General features: G+C 40.2%; 1 long non-coding RNA gene across 1 annotated transcript; it reads left to right on the forward strand.

The window, feature by feature from the left end:
• The first annotated feature begins 15,096 nt into the window (after positions 1-15,096).
• Positions 15,097-17,393, forward strand: LOC308302704. The gene is made up of 3 exons (XR_013962952.1): positions 15,097-15,679; positions 15,803-15,857; positions 16,819-17,393. It is a non-coding gene; the product is annotated as an uncharacterized lncRNA (long non-coding RNA).
• Positions 17,394-19,255: the final 1,862 nt, after the last annotated feature.

A 19,255-nucleotide genomic window follows, 5' to 3' on the forward strand; every position in this document is an offset into this window, starting at 1 on the left:
AATTACATTGGTGTTTACAATGTGATCCATGCTCAGCCCTGCGCAAAACAAAGATACCGGATTGGTTTAAAAATGGGGACTCAACAAAAGACACTGGTGTCTACATGACAAGAAGGACACTGTTGTCTACATGACAAGAAAGACACTGTTGTCTACATGACAAGAAAGACACTGGTGTCTACATGACAAGAAAGACACTGGTGTCTACATATTGACAAGACTGAGACAGAGGAGAAAGTGGTACAGTCAGCTGCTGGGGCATTAAAGGAGTAGTTCACCGCCAAAATGACATATTTTCTATTGATTACTGATGCCATGGAGACTTAAGTTCAATAATATGTTTAGTTTTTTGTCGCATTCCTAAGACAGTAATTTGATCACAATAAATGTAGGCCTACCCTCATTGATTCCGGATGGGAACCTAAATGCATTCGGGTCCCCATCTGGAATCAATGGGGGTAAATTTACAATATTCTTTTTGTCTTAGGAGTGCGACAAATACAAAACAATATATATAATTGAATTCAAGTCTCCATGGCGTGAGTAATCAATAGAAAAAAAGTCATTTTGGGGGTGAACTACTCCTTTAAGGCCACTGTGGCCTCAGGTCATGACATTTTTTGGAAGGGCCAAACTGAGGGACAACGACGGCCATGGCTTCATGGCCTCCCTGAAATTCCTGCCCTGGTCCTAACTGTCAGAAGATAATGCTAGGGAACCCCTGGAAGTTGGAACACCCTCAAACACCCCTGTAAACCCACTTTGAGAACCACTCAATTAAAATAAAACACACAACCAATACCAAGCTTCTTCCTTTCATACAGTACACGCCGGTAGTAATAACAGTGCTGAGTGGAGGTCTTAAAGCAGAGACAGAAAGATTAATTTCCTTCAACATCTGGAATGCAGCACATGCATCCATAATCACTGTTTATACAGTGATTATGTCCTATAAAAGGTTAAGGTGTTGTTGATACTGTGTAGTGTGTACACAATAATTCATACAATATGTATACTGGAATGTAGGACATCCAGTCTGTCCTCACAGAGGAGGAGAAAGCAGGGAGTGGTTTATACAAAGTCATTATCATCCTATTCTCACAGAAGTGAAGTATTTCTGCATTGGTACGGTGTTTGGTTTTTAAATTTTCTCCTCCATTGTCATCGAAGTGATGTATTTCTGCATTTGCACGGTGCTTGGTCTTGCACTTCTCTCCACTATTGTTATTGAACTGAAGTACTTCTGCATTGGTACAGTGTTTGGGTTTGCAATTCTCTCCTTTATTGTCATTAAAGTGAAGTATTTCTGCATTGGTACGGTGTTTGGTTTTACACTTCTCTCCTCTATTGTGATCTGAGGTGCAGCTGAGCTGTGGTCAAAAGGACTTCCATGTCAGATGAACTCTCAAACGATCCCTCATTCTCCTCTGATCAACTCACTGGAAGGATGATCGTCACTGAGTTTTAGGAGTTCAGGATTCAATGTTTCAATTCTTTCTCATGGAAACTACTTGATTGTTGGTTGTTTAAAAAGAGATGAATTCCTAGTTTGAGGCACTAAACATCGTTCTCTCTGCACTCTACACATATTGTTCATTGTTGCAGTTTACAGTTTAGGCATTTAGCAGACACTTTTAATCCAAAGCGACTTACAGCAGATAATACATCACTATAATAAACAAGTTAATATGCCAGAACATCAGCAACAATATAACCAAATGCATATGAATATCAATCTAAAAAAAAACGAAAACCAAAAAAAAAACAACAACAATATAATCAGTAAAGAAAAAAAAGAAAAGGTTCTGAAAAAACCTAAAAACAAGTGCTAACTAGCTTCATGTATGGTCAATGAGTGTTTCAGTAGTGCTATGGGTTTAGGTGGAGTCTGGAAATTGTCTTCATTGTCTCTGATTATTCTGATCTCTAACTTGTACAGTAAGTCACTCTGGATAAGAGCATCTGTTAAACTTTAAACTACATTTAAAACCAGTAAGACGCCTAAGGGCGAAAAGCGCAGGACGGAATTCACACAGGACGGACTTCATTTGCAAGTGTGATTCGAGTTGCTGTTGGTTGTTTAAGTTGGACAAATAGATGTGTGTGTCTGACATCATAGATGTGTTTTAGACCAGATGAGACTCACACAATATGTCCATTTGGGCATTCCAAGCTATGGGCTTAATATTGATGACATCAGGGATCTCAATGGGCATACAAGGGACAAGGAAGAAATGTGATGTCACAATGTGATGTCACAACCAGGCCTGGAATTTCGTCATTTTAGGGGCACAAAGGCCAAGTGCCAGGGCAAGAAGGCCATCAATTAAAACAATGATTTTAAGTCCACGCCACAGTCATAATTAATTTAGCTTAAACGTTAAGGTTTAATGTAACGCCTTTCAATTAAATAAATATCAAGAAGCTGTTTATTTCTGGTTTTGCCATGTGCAGTGGTGTAAAGTAATTAAGTACATTTACTTTAGTATTGTACTTAATTGTTTATTGTAAGTTTGAGTATTTCCAATTTGCTTTTACTTCTACTCCACTACATCTCAGATCCAAATATTGTACTTTTACTCCACTACAATTATTTGAAACCTTTAGTTACTAGTTAATTTGCATATATAAATCATAATATAAAACATACATGAACCACTTTAGCCCTATTTAGGCTGTTTGAAAATAGCCAAGCTTGTAGAATAAATAGCAGATCTACAAGCTCAAAATGTGTCGCATAACGCCTTGTGACTCGTGAGCTTGTAGATCTGCTATTTTCAAACATTTTGTACTTTTACTTTTGGTACTTTAAGTACATTTTGATACCAATACTTTTGTACTTTTACTCAAGTACATTTTGAATTTGAGGACTTTTACTTGCAACGGTAGTATTTCTACATTGCAGTATTGATACTTTTACTTAAGTAAAACATTTGAGTACTTTTTCCATCACTGGTCATGTGCACGCACACACACACACAAGCTCCTCCCTCCTGTTCGCGGAGTGATCCTTTCTCAACTTGGAAAGGCCTACTTGGAATAATGAACTTACTGACAGCTCAGCCTCTTGGGGAAAGAATAGGCATTCGTTCGCACATCGGGATTTATTCAACAGGCTGCGTTAGATTTAACTCCTGTTTAGCCCGGTGATGGTTTTGTGTTGTATAAACACTGTCGCGGCTCGCGGGACTCCCTATGCGGCGGCTGCTAGGCTGCTACGAGCGTGAGAGAGAGTGTTTTCTGCTGGTGATTCAGTCAGAGTGTATCAAAGGGTGCGTTCGTAAATGCGCACCGGGTGTGGTAGAGCGCTCGTTTTATGGTTAGATGTCACAGTTATTGTCCACGACATTGCAAGCGGCGCGAAGGCCAGCGGACCTTGGTCCTGCTCTTCGCGCCCGAGCGCCGCAGGCGCGAGTGCCCGTTACGAAGCCGTGGTGAATGCAATCGTTACGGCCTGGGCAAGCCCACGATAAATGCCCGCGCAGTCCACCCGGTGCGCATTTCCGAACGCACCCTTTGATACACTCGGACTGAAACACCAGAGGAAAACACCATCCCACGAGCGTAAGGCGTAAATCGAATCTACTACTGGTCATGTTAAATGTAATATGTAGAGTGTAGACTATCTGCTGTGAAATAATTACATTGGTGTTTACAATGTGATCCATGCTCAGCCCTGCGCAAAACAAAGATACCGGATTGGTTTAAAAATGGGGACTCAACAAAAGACACTGGTGTCTACATGACAAGAAGGACACTGTTGTCTACATGACAAGAAAGACACTGTTGTCTACATGACAAGAAAGACACTGGTGTCTACATGACAAGAAAGACACTGGTGTCTACATATTGACAAGACTGAGACAGAGGAGAAAGTGGTACAGTCAGCTGCTGGGGCATTAAAGGAGTAGTTCACCGCCAAAATGACATATTTTCTATTGATTACTGATGCCATGGAGACTTAAGTTCAATAATATGTTTAGTTTTTTGTCGCATTCCTAAGACAGTAATTTGATCACAATAAATGTAGGCCTACCCTCATTGATTCCGGATGGGAACCTAAATGCATTCGGGTCCCCATCTGGAATCAATGGGGGTAAATTTACAATATTCTTTTTGTCTTAGGAGTGCGACAAATACAAAACAATATATATAATTGAATTCAAGTCTCCATGGCGTGAGTAATCAATAGAAAAAAAGTCATTTTGGGGGTGAACTACTCCTTTAAGGCCACTGTGGCCTCAGGTCATGACATTTTTTGGAAGGGCCAAACTGAGGGACAACGACGGCCATGGCTTCATGGCCTCCCTGAAATTCCTGCCCTGGTCCTAACTGTCAGAAGATAATGCTAGGGAACCCCTGGAAGTTGGAACACCCTCAAACACCCCTGTAAACCCACTTTGAGAACCACTCAATTAAAATAAAACACACAACCAATACCAAGCTTCTTCCTTTCATACAGTACACGCCGGTAGTAATAACAGTGCTGAGTGGAGGTCTTAAAGCAGAGACAGAAAGATTAATTTCCTTCAACATCTGGAATGCAGCACATGCATCCATAATCACTGTTTATACAGTGATTATGTCCTATAAAAGGTTAAGGTGTTGTTGATACTGTGTAGTGTGTACACAATAATTCATACAATATGTATACTGGAATGTAGGACATCCAGTCTGTCCTCACAGAGGAGGAGAAAGCAGGGAGTGGTTTATACAAAGTCATTATCATCCTATTCTCACAGAAGTGAAGTATTTCTGCATTGGTACGGTGTTTGGTTTTTAAATTTTCTCCTCCATTGTCATCGAAGTGATGTATTTCTGCATTTGCACGGTGCTTGGTCTTGCACTTCTCTCCACTATTGTTATTGAACTGAAGTACTTCTGCATTGGTACAGTGTTTGGGTTTGCAATTCTCTCCTTTATTGTCATTAAAGTGAAGTATTTCTGCATTGGTACGGTGTTTGGTTTTACACTTCTCTCCTCTATTGTGATCTGAGGTGCAGCTGAGCTGTGGTCAAAAGGACTTCCATGTCAGATGAACTCTCAAACGATCCCTCATTCTCCTCTGATCAACTCACTGGAAGGATGATCGTCACTGAGTTTTAGGAGTTCAGGATTCAATGTTTCAATTCTTTCTCATGGAAACTACTTGATTGTTGGTTGTTTAAAAAGAGATGAATTCCTAGTTTGAGGCACTAAACATCGTTCTCTCTGCACTCTACACATATTGTTCATTGTTGCAGTTTACAGTTTAGGCATTTAGCAGACACTTTTAATCCAAAGCGACTTACAGCAGATAATACATCACTATAATAAACAAGTTAATATGCCAGAACATCAGCAACAATATAACCAAATGCATATGAATATCAATCTAAAAAAAAACGAAAACCAAAAAAAAAACAACAACAATATAATCAGTAAAGAAAAAAAAGAAAAGGTTCTGAAAAAACCTAAAAACAAGTGCTAACTAGCTTCATGTATGGTCAATGAGTGTTTCAGTAGTGCTATGGGTTTAGGTGGAGTCTGGAAATTGTCTTCATTGTCTCTGATTATTCTGATCTCTAACTTGTACAGTAAGTCACTCTGGATAAGAGCATCTGTTAAACTACATTTAAAACCAGTAAGACGCCTAAGGGCGAAAAGCGCAGGACGGAATTCACACAGGACGGACTTCATTTGCAAGTGTGATTCGAGTTGCTGTTGGTTGTTTAAGTTGGACAAATAGATGTGTGTGTCTGACATCATAGATGTGTTTTAGACCAGATGAGACTCACACAATATGTCCATTTGGGCATTCCAAGCTATGGGCTTAATATTGATGACATCAGGGATCTCAATGGGCATACAAGGGACAAGGAAGAAATGTGATGTCACAATGTGATGTCACAACCAGGCCTGGAATTTCGTCATTTTAGGGGCACAAAGGCCAAGTGCCAGGGCAAGAAGGCCATCAATTAAAACAATGATTTTAAGTCCACGCCACAGTCATAATTAATTTAGCTTAAACGTTAAGGTTTAATGTAATGCCTTTCAATTAAATAAATATCAAGAAGCTGTTTATTTCTGGTTTTGCCATGTGCAGTGGTGTAAAGTAATTAAGTACATTTACTTTAGTATTGTACTTAATTGTTTATTGTAAGTTTGAGTATTTCCAATTTGCTTTTACTTCTACTCCACTACATCTCAGATCCAAATATTGTACTTTTACTCCACTACAATTATTTGAAACCTTTAGTTACTAGTTAATTTGCATATATAAATCATAATATAAAACATACATGAACCACTTTAGCCCTATTTAGGCTGTTTGAAAATAGCCAAGCTTGTAGAATAAATAGCAGATCTACAAGCTCAAAATGTGTCGCATAACGCCTTGTGACTCGTGAGCTTGTAGATCTGCTATTTTCAAACATTTTGTACTTTTACTTTTGGTACTTTAAGTACATTTTGATACCAATACTTTTGTACTTTTACTCAAGTACATTTTGAATTTGAGGACTTTTACTTGCAACGGTAGTATTTCTACATTGCAGTATTGATACTTTTACTTAAGTAAAACATTTGAGTACTTTTTCCATCACTGGTCATGTGCACGCACACACACACACAAGCTCCTCCCTCCTGTTCGCGGAGTGATCCTTTCTCAACTTGGAAAGGCCTACTTGGAATAATGAACTTACTGACAGCTCAGCCTCTTGGGGAAAGAATAGGCATTCGTTCGCACATCGGGATTTATTCAACAGGCTGCGTTAGATTTAACTCCTGTTTAGCCCGGTGATGGTTTTGTGTTGTATAAACACTGTCGCGGCTCGCGGGACTCCCTATGCGGCGGCTGCTAGGCTGCTACGAGCGTGAGAGAGAGTGTTTTCTGCTGGTGATTCAGTCAGAGTGTATCAAAGGGTGCGTTCGTAAATGCGCACCGGGTGTGGTAGAGCGCTCGTTTTATGGTTAGATGTCACAGTTATTGTCCACGACATTGCAAGCGGCGCGAAGGCCAGCGGACCTTGGTCCTGCTCTTCGCGCCCGAGCGCCGCAGGCGCGAGTGCCCGTTACGAAGCCGTGGTGAATGCAATCGTTACGGCCTGGGCAAGCCCACGATAAATGCCCGCGCAGTCCACCCGGTGCGCATTTCCGAACGCACCCTTTGATACACTCGGACTGAAACACCAGAGGAAAACACCATCCCACGAGCGTAAGGCGTAAATCGAATCTACTACTGGTCATGTGAGCAGCTCAACCAACCACGCATTGCTGTTACCGTAATGACTGGAAAATCGCGCAGAGGAAAAGACGGTAATCGGCAGTTAATGGACTGCATGGGCGGTGGGGCACCACTGCCACTGTGGCAGTTTGGGCATGTCATTTTTCGAGGGGCACACGGCCAAAGAGAGGGGCAACGTCGTGGCCATCGTGAAAGTTCTGCCCTGGTTGCTACATTTAAAAATATAAAATAAGTGTGAAACCATAGACATATTCAATCATAGCTTAAGTATTTGGTATTTGGATTTTGGTATTGAGGTATGACATTTTATCGCACAGCCCCAGAAAGTAAAGAAATAAGTGTTAAATTGAGCGGTAATTAAAATCGTACCTATCATTTTATAAAGGACGATTTGCTTTTCGGGCAAGTGGGCATTACCTTCGGGCAAGTAGAACATGACCTGTACTTGCCCAATGGGCAAGTGCCTCTGAGACCTTAGTGTCAACCCCTGTTACTGTACTCAATGTCAAACGAAATCAGGTGGGATATGTTTTATTTCGTTTAATTAGGCTAGATTCCTTTTTTTTTGGGGGGGGGGGGGGGGGCAGGAGGCTACAGAAAGGCCGCCGTGCCTTTCTGTAGCCTATTAATTAATAGGCCAATATACGTCCATTGTTCACTCAACAAGGCCAGCCTATGTCACACTGACACGCTGGCATGAGATGAGAGAGACAAATAGATGTGGACGTGACAAAAAAAGTATTATTAATATAGCCTTCTCTCTCTCTCTCTCTCTTTCTCTCTCTCTCTCTCTCTCTCTCTCTCTCTCTCTCTCTCGCCTTTTCTTCTCTATACGGTTCTAATAAAACAGACCTTATTGAGTGTGAGATATCAAGCATGATATCACTGTGATAAGCATTAGCCCCTCCATCCTCTGGTTTTATGCCAGTTAAACAGAATGACGGACGAGTTTCTGATTGGTGAATGTACCTACCGGGGGCAAGCTATCCGCTTTTCAGCTAAAACACACCCATGCATAATTCTTCCGTGCGCTTGGCGCACAATTTGATCAGCGCAAATCACATAATCAGCTGCTGATCGTTATTCATGCGTTATTTAAAGAAGTGCCTGTTGATCTATCAAAGCACAATTTGTATGTCTATGATCTCACTGTCCCACATAGTCAACTTTGTATTAAAAGAATACAACTCAGAAGAGTGTGCAAATGGAACCAAATGGACGCATGCTAATGTTGCTCCATTTGTACACTGTTAGTTGTTAAATTTAAATCAAGGATTTTACTTTGCATCTAAATTTAGCAGAAATACCAACATAAATGACAACTTCACCCATTTCCAACTTCATATAAATGTGCCTCACATAATGGTCATGATAAAATGTTGTCCAACTCACTGTGTGTGTTCAGGGCTTGTATTTTGTGTTCTCTTGTTCAGCTGAGCGATACGATCTTAGCCAAGTTTTCACATAATTGCGGTATGTTGTTAGATCCCAGAACCTTCTAGGAGGCCTGTGTATCCCAGTGTAGTCTTTGATCAGAGAAGGGTTGTCTACATTTTGGAAACCCGCCTACCAGTGACATTATTGTTGTTATTGCTGTTTTTTTGTTTGTTTTTTTGTTTTCAGGAATAGCTTGGATTACCCATTGATGATGACACTGGTAGGCAGGTTTCTGAACTGTCTACAGCCCTCCTCTGGGACACAGAGTGAGTAGGCAGAAATGGTACCATATTATAACGAGTATTAATGAGATCCAATTATATGAAAATAGGTTGAACATTGGTAAAGTAATTCCTTTAAGGCTTTGGGTTACTCTGATGACAATCAGTCTAAACTGAAGACTCCATCAACAGAATACCAATTCTTCATCAATTCAATCTTCAAGGTTAATCATGTGTTTCATTGCAGCCAGTACCAGTACATCAATGTCATCATCCAGGTCAGCTTCTTCATGGTAGTTCTTTACAGGAAAGATGCAGCTCACTGGAATATCCACTCTGGCACTGAATTCCTCCATCTGTGTAGAGAGTAAATTCTAGTCAATATTCAACAGATTAACGTATGGTTATTTAATATTGTACCGGTATACAACTTCCAATATTCTCACCTTTTCCTTCAAGTGCTTGCTCTTGTAGACATTTTTTACATCTTCCGTCACCAAAGGACAGGCCTCATCAACTTTGGTGAGAATGCAGATTTGTGGAATGCCTGTCAAAGGTACAGCAACAAACTCAGCCAAGGATTTTTTTTATGAAGGGACATTAGCCCAACAAGTGTTTTAGTTTGCTTGTTTGTGGTAGAAGTTGGAAAATAACCATGTGAAAACAAATAAAACTAAAGTGTTCTTTTACCCAACTAGTCTGCAATGTCTCTCATCTTCTTCATGGACTCTATGGATGAAGAGGTCATCTGGTCAGCAGGAATGATATGACCAGATCCAGAACATGGGTTTGGTCCTCTGTAGTGGGCTTAGGTTTGTAGAGATGATGAACATGTGACATCGCTGTTGCAGGATTGAACTGAACAAGAACATACAGTTTGTTGTAAAAACAATTACATGGAAAATTATTAGCTTTTCATAAAATATGGTTTAAATTCTTAATTTGGGTTTATGACGACATGTTAAGATTGATACATATTAATGAGTCATGTAGTCATGTTACCATGTAACCATCCATTACATGACCTTTCTGAGCCAATCGAATGTCTATGTCTTCTTCATGAACTCCTGTCTCACTCCCAAGGCCTGTCAGCTCATTGAACACGAAGTGTCCTTCGTCGATCTCTCTCTCTCTCTCTCTCTCTCTCTCTCTCTCTCTCTCTCTCTCTCTCAGTCTCTCTCTGACCAGTGTGTCCTTGAAAGTGCTCAAAATGGTCTGGATGGTCTATGTCTCAATAGAGGAGCAGGTAGACCAAATACAACCAAACCAAATGTTAAAGTTATATTTTATTAACATATTCACCATATTCCTGGCCCTCTCTATGGAGGCTGCCATTTTCTTTTACAGAGGGCGCTAGAGAGTTTTTCTCTGCGTGCTGCTTCAAAAAACATCTTTTCACTTCCTCCCAAGTAAGGAAGTAATACGGAATTGTCTGTTGCCAGATTTTGCCAAAGAAATAAGCGCAACAGAAGCAACTAGGCTATACTACTTTACATTTACAATTGAAAATAGCAGATCAGCAAGCTCACAATGTGTCACATTGCAACACATTGTGAGCTTATTTATTTGCCTTTTAAAAATATTGAGGGGAAAAAAAAAGATTTGAATGTTTTTTAAACATTTTAACATAAATCTGTGTGGAGGTCCCTGGCACCACATATTTTCAGATGGGGGTCTGCGACTGTAGACAAATATGTTAATCTGGGGTCCTTGATATGAAAAGATTTGGGAATCACTGGTTTAAAAAATATTAGAAAGTAAGCCCAATAAGCAACTATACTATTTTTTTAGAGACACACATTGCTTATTATAAGCAGACATGGCAATCCAGGTACATTCAGAGCCCAGAGCCCAGAACGCCAACTACTGACACTTTAACACAAGGACACAGGAAACCAAATCAGGCCAGCTTTTTCAGGATATGAACAGGAAGCCGGGGGCGGGGCCATGAATAACGCGAATAGATAGATTGTACCAAATAGAGCTTTGACATTGAAGATTCTGCAAATGTATAACACACATTACTCTCAGTGTCCTGTTTTGGCTTCTTCTCTGGTGTGCTGAGGATTGACAAACGGATAATTAGATGAAATGACAACCATCAAGAACACATTCTATAATAGGACAAACATGGTCTTCAAAGTACAATCACATTACCATGTCATAAGTGAGTATCAGATGGAGTATGTTAATTGTCAATGAAAGCATTTGGTTTTCTTTCAGTTCATTAAAGTAGGACTGTCATCTAAAGGGGTACTGTCACTTTAAAAAGTAATCTTAAAATATTAGTTAATATGTTTATGATGTCATTGTGTACTAGACTACTTACTGTACTGGTCAGCTGTCGTTGGGGGGCGAAGGCAGATTACACGTTTTCAGAGAGACCACGTGACCTACTGTATCATACTATTATAATTTCGGGGCGTGTCAGCGGGCCTTCAAAAACAAATAATACAATTGAACTCAGAGAGAGACTCAGACCAAGGTACAGTTCACTAGAAATAAACCACACCTTCTGCTCGAGTTAAACAGACTTTATTATATAAAGTGAGATGTGTGTGTGTGTGTGTGTGTGTGTGTGTGTGTGTGTGTGTGTGTGTGTGTGTGTGTGTGTGTGTGTGTGTGTGTGTGTGTGTGTGTGTGTGCGTTGATGAGGAGCCCGAGGCAGGGCGAGACTCAGGGTGGGGGTGCAGTCTCGGGAGCTGACGACCACAGTTTGCTCAGCTCAGGAGCGGTCGGTCGCTTCTGCTCCAAATGCTGCCCCACCTCGGGACTCCTAAGGGATGGAGAAAAATAAACGTTAGTAGAGAACACAGAATGGAAAATCAAACGTTAGTATTAGTATTGAGAAATTAGGTGTTTGGGGAGGGAGGGGGGGGGGGGATTTTGGCTTCCACGTAGCGGAAACAAACAGGTGAGTGAAACGAAACAGGGATGTATTTATACTGTGACGTTAACGTGCGGATTGGCTGGGAGATAAGGGCCAGGTGTGTATGATAAGCTAGGGAACGTGAGTGGCTAAGGTGAGCAAAGGGTGGTCCACTACTGAACTTACATTGCATGCATCTTACATTAGTGAATAATATTACCTGTAGCTGGACATGTCCGGTGGAAGAGGTACTGAAGAGGCTGAGAGAGAGAGAGAGTGAGAGAGAGAGAGAGAGAGAGAGAGAGAGAGAGAGAGAGAGAGAGAGAGAGAGTCACAATTGAATATATAATGTTTTTGTAGTGGAGAAATTGGCTTAATTCTTCCGTTAACCAGACACCTGTGTTTCCGTAAAGACTTTGGACCTCATTTATCAACATGGTGCAGATAAATGTTTTGGCATATGTCGAAATGTAGGCAAGTCTCTGCATTTATCATCGCATCTTGACTTTGACGTTGGCGTAGGTAAGATCAGATCTGACGTCAAGTTCTGAGGTGGTGTAGGACTACAACACTTTGTTCCATTGTAGACGTGCGGAGCAGCATTGTCTATTAATGTCTAACTATCTGACAGGCAATGGACACATGTATCCACTACAAAATGTATATCTAACACAATAATCAATAATCCCTGTGAAAATATAATATTTTTATAAAAGCATACATCATGGACATGCACGCCAAATGTATTTCCATGTTACAATGACAAGCAATTAAAATCTAGCAGTATGGAAGCATTCTATCAAGTGCTGTAACAAGTCCTTGCCGTATATGGCATACGAACGCATATGCAAGAGCATTTTCCGGACCGGTGGTGCTGTAATCTTATGTTTTCGTGGACCGTGAGCCTCCATTTTATACAGTGAAGTGAGTCCTTTATTAAAGAGGTGGTGCCATAGTTTGTACTTTTTCTGGTTTTCATGTGTCTAGGAGGTTGACAGTACTTCATTAGACCCCCTGGTGTGGTTATGAGCAATTATGTATTCCCTTTGCATTTTGGATTTCTTTCATGGGGCTGCCACCTTGTAGGTCACAAAAGTGCTGATCCAAAAACACAGATAGAGGGACATCACTCTATCTGGAGATAATCATCCCCTCCCCTTTTACCATTCACCCAACACATGTGGGTGTGGCTAACTTCAGCTGGGTCACCACCAACCATGACAACCAGGCATACTTAATGAACTGGTGGGTGTGGCCACATAAAAACATAATTTTAACACTGGGGGGGATCATGGCACTGCATATTTAAGGATAAACCCCTAAGGTCCAAACCTGGCTGTGCCCAACCAGCTCATGTATAGATGATTTAACATGGGGAATAGAGCCAGCATAATTGCTTTATTTCAGTGTAAGCACTCAAAGCGCAGTAGTGCACTGTGCACATTGCCGATATTGGGTTAAATTAATATCCAAAACACAATTCCATTCATGATGACTTGGCTGCTGGTGTGCCTAATTTTCCAGAATAAATGTCAAATATTGCTGTTTCCACAGTGCTCAGGCTTGTGTGTGTGTGTGTGTGTGTGTGTGTGTGTGTGTGTGTGTGTGTGTGTGTGTGTGTGTGTGTGTGTGTGTGTGTGTGTGTGTGTGTGTGTGTGTGTGTGTGTGGGAACACGAAAGGGCGCGCGGGGAAAACTCTTTTTAGTGGCTTTCCTTATGTTATGTCATATTCCATTTGTTCTGGCCGTAAAATCGGGCGATATATAATATATATAATATAATATTTTAGGCCGTGTTATTTAAATTCGTCCAGCAAGGCTGGGATCAAATGTTTGCCAGGTTTGTCTGTTTAGGACGTTTTTGTAAATGCCACTTGAACGTTGCCCTACGACTACGTCAATAATTAGGGAAAATAATGTGTTTTTTACACTCCATTGATAAATGAGAGCCTTTGTGTTCACAATGGTCAGACATTAGAATATGGTTTATATTCATGTTTGTTATGCAACTTACAAGACCATGTTGTAATGGTGTTCCAGATGGATGACCAAGATGTCTGTAAAGTTTAAAAGCATGTTAACAGCTTGTGTGGTTCTTTGTGTGACATTACTACATTTAATACTGACGTAGTTATTTAACTGATGTTCTGATCCAATACAATAATGGATAAGTGCAGTTGAGTTTAAGCCCCTTCTGTGCTGCCAATGTGTCTTTAAGCAAGACACTGAATCTCTGACAAGCTTCAAGGAGCATCGTTCTTCACCTGACCTGTACTCAGATCTCCATGTAGTGGAGACCTCTTTAAAGGAGCAATAATAAGAATATATCAATAATGATGTGAAAATGTAACTCATACCGAAGAATAACCAACAGCATCCAGGACTTTATTGAATGCTTCGTCATTGCAGCTGCACTTCAGGAATTCAGAGTGTCGAGTGTGGTTGCCCCTGTTAGGGCAACCACACTAATAATGACAATATCTAAAGTGTGCTCGCCTTACAGGCGAGCCCACAATAATGACAATATCTAAAGTGTGCTCGCCTTATAGGCGAGCCCACAATTAGTGGCCAAGGCCACGAAGTGGCCAAATGGCCACTTATTGATATTGGACTTCAGCACTATTATTATTCTTCCGCCACTTTTTCTCTAGCGGCTAGACCGTGCAGTCGCTTTTTACGAAACTCGGCAGTATGGCAGAGGACTATGCCAAACGGCTAAAACGCGAAGCTCGCAACAATCGGCCAAAGGGTGGCGCTGTAGGAAGCCTTTGAAAAATGCCAACTTTGAACAGGTAAAGCTCATGCTCGGTTTCAGGTCCAGCCATGAAACCTGTATACACTTATGCGTCTCCTCATGCCGAACAACTTTTACGCTCTGACTTTTGACCTCTGACCTTTACTTCTCCAACCATCTTGAATTATATGAAAAACAGTCAAAATCTATCTCCTCCTGGGATTTTCGCATAACGTGCGCGAAACTTTTTTTACATGAACTTTGGACCAATACGGTTAGATCTGTCTCTGCGGATTTCTTTTAATGCAAAACATTATTTTTTAATAATTCACTCAATATTGCAGTTTCATGCAAATTATTCTTCTGCCTCTAAATCATACATGCAAAGTGACACGTTCATGGCATTTGGCAAATATGTAGAGGGTTAGTCCAAATATCACTGAAAGCAATCTTACTCCAATTGGCCAAAGGGGGGCGCTATATGAAGCGTTTGAAAACTCAAACTTTAAAGGGGCATAAGTCATGCCTCATTTCGTTTAAAGACATACAACTTGGTTACACGCATACCTTGACTCAAGCGGAAGCCATCTGTGTCTTTGTTAAAGGGGAGCTCCGGTCGTTTTCAAGGGCTTTTGTAACCCCATATTATCATATTCTAACTTGGAAAACAAAAAAGAAATTTATTTTTGTGGTACATTTCCATTTTTTGGGAAACGCGAAGCTATGACCTCACTTCCTACAGCACCAACCTCACTTCCTCCAGCACCCATAATCCTTTGCGCAAGCAGCGCTTGGAGAAGAGAGCCAAAGCTAAGCTAACAGCGTAACCATAATAACATCCTCGCTGCGTTGCTGTTTTAGTTTGTTTGTTGCTGTTGGTTGGAAGTCACGTAGTAAGAAGATGGGATGTTATGACCGCAGTGATGCTGAGCAGTTGTAGAAGTTTTGAAACGTGTGCAACTGTGTCGGTGAAACAACATGGCATTGTTGTTTTACCGTGGTGTTATGATTGAATGAAGCCGAGCGACGGAGCGAGCCCCGGGTGCTGCTGCTGCCTGCAGAACGATGGGACATGAATCTGCGGTTGTGTAGTGATTAGTAAACATTTCACAACAGATGACTTCCACCGAGATGTAATGGCAGGATTGATGGACACAATGCAAAGCTAAATGTCCCTTGTAAAGCAGAACATAGGTATGTACTGTATGTTTGGAATTAAAATGCCACTCTACGAAACATAATGTATAATGTACAAGCAAAGGTTGCAACTTGATTCATGTTTGTAACACTTATTTTGTTGTCATCTCTTGTCTTTAGAATCATCCATCTAATGGGTGGAGAGGCTTCATATCAAGGTGTATTCTTTCAAGAGGTAGGACTACTTTTAGGCTATTGTTATTGCTAGCGATGCTAATCTTTAGCCTGTAACAGCAGTGCGGTTCCAACATTAATGTAAATGTGCGGGGCACCCAAAAGTGGTGAGATAAAAGTCAACAGAGGGGACTGTATTATAATGTATATGAATCGACAAACAACCCCTCCCCCAGTGGCTGCACAGTAATTATGATGTAACGTGAGCTATTATAAAAGATGATGATGATACTACACTCTGATTCCTAGTGTAGGCAACCAAACGTTGGGTACTTACAACTGTGAAGTGTGTGAATCACTAGAATATATTTTATTCAGACAAACTCATAAACAAACTGAATCCACATAACTCCATTAAAACACATAGCAGTACTGTAACACTCCCCTTCCCTCATTGACCATACATGAAGCTAGATCGCATTGTTTTTTTTTTTTAAATGTTTTTTACTGATGTGCGTGGTCTAAATGTTATTGTTTTCTAGATTGATATTGCTATGCATTTGTTATATTGTTGTTGATGTACTGACATTATCCTATTATATTGATATACTGTATTACCTGCTTATTGTACATCGCTTTGGATTAAAATCTGCTAAATGCCTAAATTGTAATCATCCAGCACTTTTGCCAGTTACTTTTTATTCTTTTGTACTACACTGTTTTATAAAGTAGGGTTTAAACTTACAAACAAAAAACTGTTTAAATATGGAGATAAGAGGTTTGTGCCCGAGAGCAACCCCCCAACATTACATGAAATATGTAACATGGTAAAATGCAGTGTTACTGTTGTTAGCTTATAGATCTGTTCTTTTTTTTTTAGCAAACTGGTTTAGGATTCTCATTATTGCATGGTGTGATTACTAGAAATGGGGTAAAAGCTATGGCAACATTTTGAAATGTCATTGTAAAAAATCTGTGTACCCTGAAACATTTTTCCTCCTCTTTGTCTATAATTGCATAAGGTGCTGACACATCACATAATCCACCATGTCCAAGATGATGTCCATAGCAGTCCTGCGGGAAGACAGCGGTACAACTGTCTACATCGCCCTCTGAAGAGATGCCGTAGAAGAAGCAGCTTACAAGGAACTCCCAGGAATATTATTTACTCTCTCGATTCATACAGCAATGTGATCTAATTTTTTAATATTAGACTACTCTAAAGCCTCTTTCAACTCTAATGTTGCCTCGCCTGTGCTCTGTACACCCAGTAATAAGCTTGTTATTTTAATTGGGAAAATAAGATAAAAGTGAGAATAATTTTCCAAATCCTAGGGAGAAAAATAATCATTTACAAGAATCGTGCTGCCCTTCTGCAGATATAAGTGTCTGCTAAATTTCTAAATTAGATCAGCTAACACAGGGAACATGTCAGAACCCTAAAACATCCGGGACAACCATGTCCTAGCTCTGGTCGAGAGTGTGCGCTGCTCAACCCATTTTCAGTATTGGCTACAGCACAAACTATTAGAATAACGGTTTCAATTTCAGGTGGACTACACACTAAAAAGGCTAATAAAAACAATATATAACATCATGAGCTTTTTGGTTTCATCCTTGCAATCTGTCATGAAAATATGTATTTACCGGTAATATATTATTTGCTGGAGTAGAGCAGTGGTTCTTACTCTGGCGTCCCTGCAACAATCATATTTGAACTGGGGACCCCCCACCCTGATAAGCACTTAGACTGTAGGAGTTGAGGCATTACATTCTGCTCGATTCCGTTCCACAGATAAATATTGTGAAACTAGCCGATCTACAAGCTCAAACTCCCAGACTCAAAGGTTGAGAACCACTGGACTACAGTAATGCTCTGAAACAGAAGTACTTCCCACTGTGTTTGTTACATTGTACTGTGTTTACTGTGTTACAAATGGCAGGTTCACACAGCACTCCATACTGTGTACATTATATTTCTTACAAGTAAAAACAGAAAAGAAGGAAAATCAAATGTATTGAATCTATTTTATTATCTATGACAAGGATCATAGAAATGTTCACATCTCTATGCATTTGTTATGTATAATACAATATAATGATGCCAGGGTAAGAAGACGTCGACTCTCCACTTGCGACGACTCTCCAGGACACTCCAAACGATACCGCAGTGCCTGCAGTGAGAAGAAGAAAATACTGTAACATGTTGCATTGTCTTTGTCACACACAAACGGTTCATCGCCATGGCAGCTTATCGTGTACATCAGGGTCTGCAACCTTTTACAAATGAAAAGTGCCATGGTTTTATTTTTTTAGATAGTGTGCCATGTCAACATGAATTTTAATGACAAGCCATCATAAGTGTGGACATTTTGATTGGAAGGACATAACAATCATTAGACTCTGAGCAATAAGTCACTTATCTCCCAGACTCCCTCCCCAGTCAGAGTTCATAGCTTTAATGAATGTAGAATTATATGCAGGATGTCATTTGCTGCAAATTAGGTGACTTAATTTACCATGTTTAAAATATATATTTGAAATAAAAATCCTGTCTCACACTTCTGCCAGTGTGCCAGTGATCACCCCCCCCCCCCCCCCTGTGCCAATGTTGGCACTCGTGCCTAAGGTTGCCTAGCCCTGGTTTTTGTCATGGACATACAAATATTAAATATGACCAGAGACAGATCTGCTAGCCCTAAATATTAGCCTACTAGTGCTGTTCTCAGTGTGTTGAGGGACCTTCAGTTGAAGATGGTTCAAATGGATCACAGGTCTATTTTCTGAGAGCAGTGGTGTAAGCAGTGCTTGTAAAATGTTGAGGCTTTTGTACTTTGAATAATTTCCAGCTTTCTGTACTGGTACTTGACTCGAGCTCGAATCCAAATATAGTACTTGTACACCATTACAATCATTTGAAAACTTGAGTTACTTCGCACATAAATGATTATATTATAAAACCTAATTAATCAACTTTAGCCCTATTTTATATCCAGGCTATTTGAAAATAGACGATCTACAAGCTCACAATGTGTTGATGCGATGTGTTGTGAGTTTGTGGATCTGCCATTTTCAAACATTTTGTACTTTTAAAGAATATTTTGCTGCCAATACTTTAGTACTTTTACTTCTTACAGAACGTTTTCTATATTGCAGTATTGATAGCCTACTTTTACTCAAGTATCTTAGTCCTTTTCCATCTCTGTCAGAGTGTAGACCTACAAATGGGACCAAATAGACCCATAGGAGGTACTGGAAAATAAAAGTTTTGAGAGCCACTGTACTAGTGGATACATAGTAAAATCAGTGCCATCATACATATTTTAAAGTAAACTTAGGCCTACAGACTTTACATTCTGTAATTGGGATTAATATAGGAATGTGCATGCCAGGACACATTGATGATGACACTCACATACACAAATAAGTTATACATGAATGAAACATACCATTGGGTCT

Source organism: Nannobrachium achirus, assembly GCF_963921795.1.
Source record: "Nannobrachium achirus genome assembly, chromosome: 18".
Classification (NCBI taxonomy): Eukaryota; Metazoa; Chordata; class Actinopteri; order Myctophiformes; family Myctophidae; genus Nannobrachium; species Nannobrachium achirus.